This window comes from Chrysemys picta, chromosome 1 (genome assembly GCF_011386835.1).
Source record: "Chrysemys picta bellii isolate R12L10 chromosome 1, ASM1138683v2, whole genome shotgun sequence".
In the NCBI taxonomy this organism is placed as follows: domain Eukaryota; kingdom Metazoa; phylum Chordata; order Testudines; family Emydidae; genus Chrysemys; species Chrysemys picta.
The window spans coordinates 39,124,545-39,131,737 of NC_088791.1; the positions used below are offsets into that span (position 1 = coordinate 39,124,545).

General features: G+C 40.7%; 1 non-coding gene across 1 annotated transcript; it reads right to left on the reverse strand.

Annotated features, from left to right (window-relative positions):
• Nucleotides 1–2,590: 2,590 nt before the first annotated feature.
• LOC112060343 (U2 spliceosomal RNA) lies at nt 2,591–2,784 on the reverse strand. The gene has a single exon (XR_002889660.2). It is a non-coding gene; the product is annotated as a U2 spliceosomal RNA (small nuclear RNA).
• Nucleotides 2,785–7,193: the final 4,409 nt, after the last annotated feature.

The following is a 7,193-nucleotide window of genomic DNA, read 5'->3' on the forward strand; positions in this document are numbered from 1 at the left end:
ACCACGGATCTGGCACAGTATTTCCACCATTAGGAATATGTCCCAAAAGGCAGGTGGCCTGGTGGTTAAAAGCTCTGTGAAACATGCATGTGCAGTGTCATTTGTGGACCTGATGGTATTTCAGGGACAACCACTAATGTAGGACATTCTCCCCTTCCTCCTCACTGAATATCTGTGCTTTGCTTAGCCCCTCCTTCTTCCACATCTTCCCTCTGAATGGCAGCTCACTGCTTTTGGTCTGCTCAGCTCCTTCTCCACTACCACACAGAGGCAGCTCAGTTCCCACTCATGCCCTACTGCCAACTAGCTGGGTAAGCCGCTATGCCTGACACTCAGCCTGCTCCCAGCTTCCCCTAGTGTCTTTTTCTGGCAGCTAAGACAGCTGACGCTTTGACTTGCTCAGATAGCATTTCTGCTTGCGCCAGGATTCTGGGCAATAGGATATTCCCAGCCATTATGTGACCCTAATTAAAATATTATGAAATGCTTAGTATATATAGATATAATATGGCTGATATTTTAGTTAAGTGCCTTTTGTTTTGTTAATCAGTCCTAGTAAAACATCTCAAAATCTATACATCAAGTCTCCACCTTTGCCTCAGTCAAGTCACTACTAAGAATCGTACTGCTGCAGCATTGCCTGCGCACACAGTGTGCAAACCCTTACAAAAATAAACCTCTCATGACTGAAATGAGCTGCCACATTATCGTTTACCCATGTCCTCCCTTTCCCACACTGTGTATGTAATTTCCTCACTGCGCCATCATGCCCACGAATGTGTGTTTTCTGTGAAATATTTGGAACACACGTTCTGCTACAAAATAGTAATTAACAACACTTTCACAAGTTAATGTCCTTCTAAAAGACACAGAGTCAGGTTCCATTAGGAGGTCACTTGTTCCAAACCCAGTTCAGCCGCATATTTCTTGGTTATAGCTTAACATCATACATATAGATTCATCAGCTAAGGTGGAAGATTGGACCAGTAGACTACGTGACTCCTCATGTAGTGTGTACTGACAGTATGGTTTACAACTAAATTGCCAGTTTTAGTACAATATATGCCACTTAAACAGGACAAACTGAGTTGGAAAATTCAATTAATTGGGACATCTCCCAGGAAAGTGATTTCTTCATGATACTTGATAGCAATAATTGCTGCTTAATAAGGACTTAGGCTGTGAGTGTGTCAATCTCATGGTGTTCTGTTTGTGCCTCTAACATCAGATAACAGTCCTGTGGTATCTATGACACATGCAGACAGTTTACAAAAAGCTGCACATTGCTTATTCCTGTCTATCAGCTTGCACCTTCCACACCAACTGCACATGAAGGACTTTCGTGCTTAGGGACTCGTACATTACCCTGCCACTGGAGGCAATTGGCTTAGTCTATCTCCACGTAAGTAGCATTCGTGATCAACTCTATGGGCCCATCCAATAACACAATTGCCTCTGGAGCAGCCTGGAAAGCAGATGTATTAAAGCATTTGGGGTCAGTTCAATAAACCAAAATGAAGCATTTCAGTTCCAAGAATGTTAAAATGTTTCATTTCGATCAAAAATGTCAAAACAAAATAATTTTGACATTTCCAAATAGAATTTTTTTAGAATTTGCATTCTGTGAAAATTTTCAAAATTTTCTACTTTTTGTCCTAAGAGTAAATGTTGAAATGTTCAAATTTCCCATGGGACAGAAATTCTAAATTTCAGTCAGCTCTGCTAATAATGCAGGTCTCAAAACTACCCACGAAGGCATCCCAAAAGAGGCATCTACTGTATTCAAATGACTTTGTAGCTTTTTCATTGTGAACTGGCACTAGAGAGTCATGGCATTAACTGCAGCAAAAGATTTTGTGCTAATTGAAATACATTTAGAGATTCCCCAGAGTTTGGAGGTTCAGATCAAATGGACAGCTGGCTTTAGTTTTATGAAACCAAACCTTACAAATGAGGATTTGCAAAGCCAAAACAAAGCCTCTTCAGCTCATCTCTGCTTTTATTACCACTGATTTAAGGGGACTCTGAACATACAATTTGTGCAAAAATTGATAACTTAAAACCTTCAATGCTGCATCAGAAGCCATGCAATTTTGCCTAGGTTTACTGCTTTAACCTTTGAAACAACACTGTTGCAAGGTAAAAGGGAGCATTTGCAGATGAAATGACACCATCATCTTTATTACAACAGTGCCTAGTAAAAAGCCACTATAATAAAGGATTTATTAGTGTCTGCTCTCAAAACTCCTTATCTGGACCATAAAATTAATCCTCAGGCGCAAGCTTCAAAACAGCATTGCCACCCAGAAGCACGATTTTATATTTTTGGCAGGAGTTAAGGGAGTATATTTAAATTAATATTGATTTAACATATTTGGGTTAGTCATTTTTAAGTTGAGAGTTTCCACATGCAATATAGAATTTTTAGTTTTAGATTTTAAAAAAGAGTATTCAGAAAGGTCAGTATGTCAGAAAGTGTTTTTCTTAATGAAAGTTTTCTGGATCAGCAATGTGTGATATGGACCAGTGCCTCATGTCCAAATAGAAAGCATGTCATTTCCATTGTCTTTGCAGCAACACTACTTACTGTAACCATCACCCTTTTCAGAAGCCCAGGGCACAACTGCTACAGGGTTAGTAGCAGCAGCATTAGCCAATTACACCAATCATCTACTGGGAAACACCCTGCAGATGTCCATTTAATATAAAGTTCTCACATCGAGAACATATCAGATATTAAACTGATAAAAACAGATACTACGCTTGATCTTAGCTCATAGAGGTCGCTCACACAGCCTTTTATATGCCTCTATCACAGCCTGACTGTGTGGGTGACCATCTGCAGAGAAATATACTGGACAGAGATAAGTGATAAACTAATTCATTGTGTGTGATCATTTTATTTACTGCCTGATGAAATAGCGAATATAATGGCTGCACAGATTAATGTTGTTGCAGAAGCATTGGGCTCATGATATAAACAATAACTAATTTGGCAGAGCTAATGCTCAGTTATTAAAATAAAGGCGAAGAAGGCCAGTTTCTAGGAAGGATTCATATTTCAAAGAGATTGGAATTCAAGTCATCAAAATGAGTTTGGAGGGTGGTCACGGCCCTACTCAAGAGCTAATTGAAACTGGACTTGAAAAGCCAGCCAGTAGGAAAGTAAAGGGAGGTAACTCACATGAACTGTCTCTCACAGAGACACAGACATGAGCTGAGTGAGACCAAAAAGGAAGAATGTGGCTGACCACAGGATGTAAGTTTTTCTACTTACGTTGTATTGGTAATCCCCTCCGCCTTCCCATCGCCCACGTACACAGAAAACCTTTCCACCACAGGCTCCAATCAAGATATCTTTTGGATGAACCTGTGTGATTTACTTTAATTATCACTGACTCCCTCTATTTTCCATTGTTATTATTTAAGCTAAATCATAGTTATTGACTAGAGCTGGTTCAGTTTTTCTCCAATTTCAAAGTTTTCAATATGGAAATAGTTTTTTTGTTTTTTAAAAATTGTCATGGTTTCTGAAAAACAAAAATTGTTGGTTTTTGGACGGGAAAGGAAGTGAAAATAGCATGTCAGCCATCTTGCCTGAACCCCAGTAGAGGAGAATGGAAGGATCTCAGGGAGAGGAGGAAAAGGAGGACATCATAACCATGGGAGAGGAGAAAGGGGAAGATTTTCCCATACATACTGCATGCATACACAGTCTTTTCAACAAATAGTCATTCATGAGCAATTGCCAGCTGCAGTATAGTTCCTTGCTATTACCAGCTCCAGATAGAGACATGAACATAGGAATGTAGCAATTGTTTACCTGAGGCTAACTCACAGAATGAGACACATGGTTAAGGGAAGCAAAAGAAAGTGTTCCTCAAGAATGATAGCTACTTGTGATGACTGAGCACCTCAGACATGCTATAGTTCTAGATATAACTGCACTTTACAGAGTTTTTCTCCAGACATTTCTCTTTCACTTTACAATGTCTTTACTGATGACTTTTCTGGAATAGGTACATCTTTCCTGGTTACATGTAGGCACAAGCACAATTAATTATACAAATGCACACTCTTATTACTACTTAACTCTTTAAATACTAGGTAAATAATTTAGATATTAGCTCTTTTCTCTTTTTTTCTTAGTAATAGGCTCAGTGAAGCTGAACCTGGTCTCTCCAGAGTTCAGTGGTCCAATTTCTTTACGAACTAGTAATTTCTTATATTTAATCTTTTCTACATAACCCTGGTTATCAAACACTTACATAGACTAGGTGCTTACATTGGTCATAGAATGTGTGTGTGTGAAAATATATATATATTCTCCTAATTTTATTTTTCCTTTTTAATGTCTTTCACATTTGTTGAGCCTATATTAAAAATGGGGGAGGGGAGGAATCAGGAAAGGTCAGTGAGGGGAAAAAAAGAAATTCTCATCTCTTTCACAACAGCGTAAACAAAAGTTTCCAATTACATAGGAATTACCAGACTAGATCAGAGCCAAATTCCATCTAATCCACTATCCTGTGTCTGACAGTGACCAGGATCAGATGCTTCAGAGGAAGGTGCAAGAACCCCATAGTAGGCAGGTGTGGCATAATCCCCCTCAAAATCCATGCAAACAAGGGAAAATTTAACTGGGGGGGAAAACATTTTTGCATATTTTCCTCCAAAATTTGAATTTTTGATGAAATTTGTATGCTGTTTTGATTCGCTTTATAGTGGTTCAAAACACAGAAAAAAGGTCAACAACTTCACCAATGTTTTTCATCTAAATTTGGAATTTTGTCAAAAACTTGACTTTTAGAAAATTTAGGACATGTTTAACAAATTCTGTAGACCCTACTGGCAATTATTTTTTTGCAAAAGACATCACACAAGAAAGTAGTTGACTCAATTAGTGGATACTCTTTTAAACCCTAGGATTATAAAATCTGTTCAGTGAATATGTGAAAGCTGAAATGTTCACTGGAAAGAGGAAGTTACATTTCTTATCACCTTTGCTTTGCTTGTGCTAATCATGCTTCTGTATTAACAAAGAGTTTGTGTTAAGTATTTTCATAACTCAAGTCAGCGTATCATCACTTAGTAACCTGACACAAACTAGACTGCTGGGGAGTATTAAATTAACCACTAAAACATATAGAGCATAGCCATTCTGTAGTGGATAAAATTAGCATGAAGCTCTCTCCTTTTAAAGGGCATAGCTACAGAGCAAGTTACTGCATGGCACATCAGGGTATGAATCTACAGCGCACCAGTTTGCCGCACAGTATCTGGCCATGTGGACTCTGCTACAGCACAGTGAAAGTCCTAATGTGGCTTTGCATACTATATTTTAAGATCATGATAGTGCTCTCTCTTTCTCTCCTTGTTTTTATTACTATGTCTCATTAAAAACAAAAAGGGCCAGTTCATCCCTGCCACCCTCACATGCAATAGATATGAAAAGCCATTCAATGTAGGGTGTAGAATGGGTGCAGGGTGACTGCTAGCTCTGCGGCCTGATCCCAGCTCTCCGGCACTCCCATGGAAGCTTCTCTGGAGCTCTGTGATAGCAGAGTGTTATGGCACTGTGGGGGTAGCATGTAGGCGCAGTGTCTCCCCATGCCCTTGCTGAACTCATGGATATCCATTTGGAAATCCAAGTAGGCAGCAATGATGGCTGGTTCCCCAGTAGGGCTGCTATTGCACAGCCCTGGGGGAAATCTGCCAATTGTTGCATGGCTCCTGCAGAAGGCAGGCTGCTGGAGGGAACAGACCCCAGCAAACAGAGACTAGACTAGGATAAACTTGAGGCCTGTTTCCCCAGAAATCCCAGGGATCCATGGAGTTGGGTTTGCTTTACCTTCGCTGCAGGTAACATGAAGGAAGTTCTGCAAAGTAAATCTTGCAGTTTGCAGTACCCCATGGGGCCCGTCTGTGGATGTATCCACGGGAGGAAATGGTGTAACTGTGTTTTTACAATGTAAAGTAATTATTTAAGAGGCTGGGAGCAGGATACTAATGACCATGAGCAGCAACGTGACAGGTTTGCCCATTTAATACAACCTCTAGTACTATAGGGCTCTTCCATAGCTACACCTCTACCCCGATATAACACGACCCAATATAACACGAATTCGGATATAATGCGGTAAAGCAGCGCTCTGGGGGGGGCGGGGCTGCGCACTCTGGCGGATCAAAGCAAGTTCGATATAACGCGGTTTCACCTATAACACAGTAAGATTTTTTGGCTCCCAAGGACAGCGTTATATCGGGATAGAGGTGTATATGACTTTTAAATTATAAAACAAATTGGTTGAAAACATTCAGATGTGCTGTTGTAGCCTCTTACACCCAAGAATAATGAGAACTCCCTCAGCAAGCATGGAATTATACTGCAATTTGTTCAATATTATCTGCAGAGACTCTAAGGGCCTTTCTCAGAATAATTCTCATGTGTCCCAGACAACCCAAGACCCACTTGGAAGAGGAAGTCACACTTCCTCACACACCCACGTAGAAAATGACTGACATCAATGACATTTGTCAGATGGTTTGTGCTTTTATTTTAGTCACACTACGTTGCGTTGTGGTTCTGTTTTAAGCTGGCAGGTGTTCCCAGAATTGGCTGGCCTGCTTTTATGATTCATATATTATGGGAAGCACTTTCTGATGGGGGACAGATTAATTTACAGTGCCTTTTAGAGGAAACATTGTTACCTTTATTGGTCTGATGATCATACTTGTGAAATGGCTTTTCTTAACTTTGAACCAATCATCCAGACTGTATTCTACTTCACGGCAAATGAAGGCATAGCAGGTTTCTATTAAGTTTTCTTAAAGAGAACTGGAAATTGGCTGTGCTTTTGTCATTACATTATTAGCAGTTTTACTTTATATGAGCCATCATCTTCTGCAATGAAGCAGTGGCGTAGCTAGGAGTAGAAATTTGGGTGGGCCCCGACTTTCAGCTGGACCAGCAAGGACAGACTGTGCTACCTCAGCTTCTCCCCCAATGCCACACCCTCTTCCTAGCCCTGGTGCCCCCAAACACAGGGCTTCACCTGCCGAGCTGGGTACGCCCAAGCCTCCCCTTAGGCAATCACTGCCAGCAGCTCCTTCTCCACCAGGCTCAGCCACCTCTCCTGGGGGGTGCCATGGCACCTCCTCCTCGCCCCCACACTCGCAGATGTGGTGCTGCATGT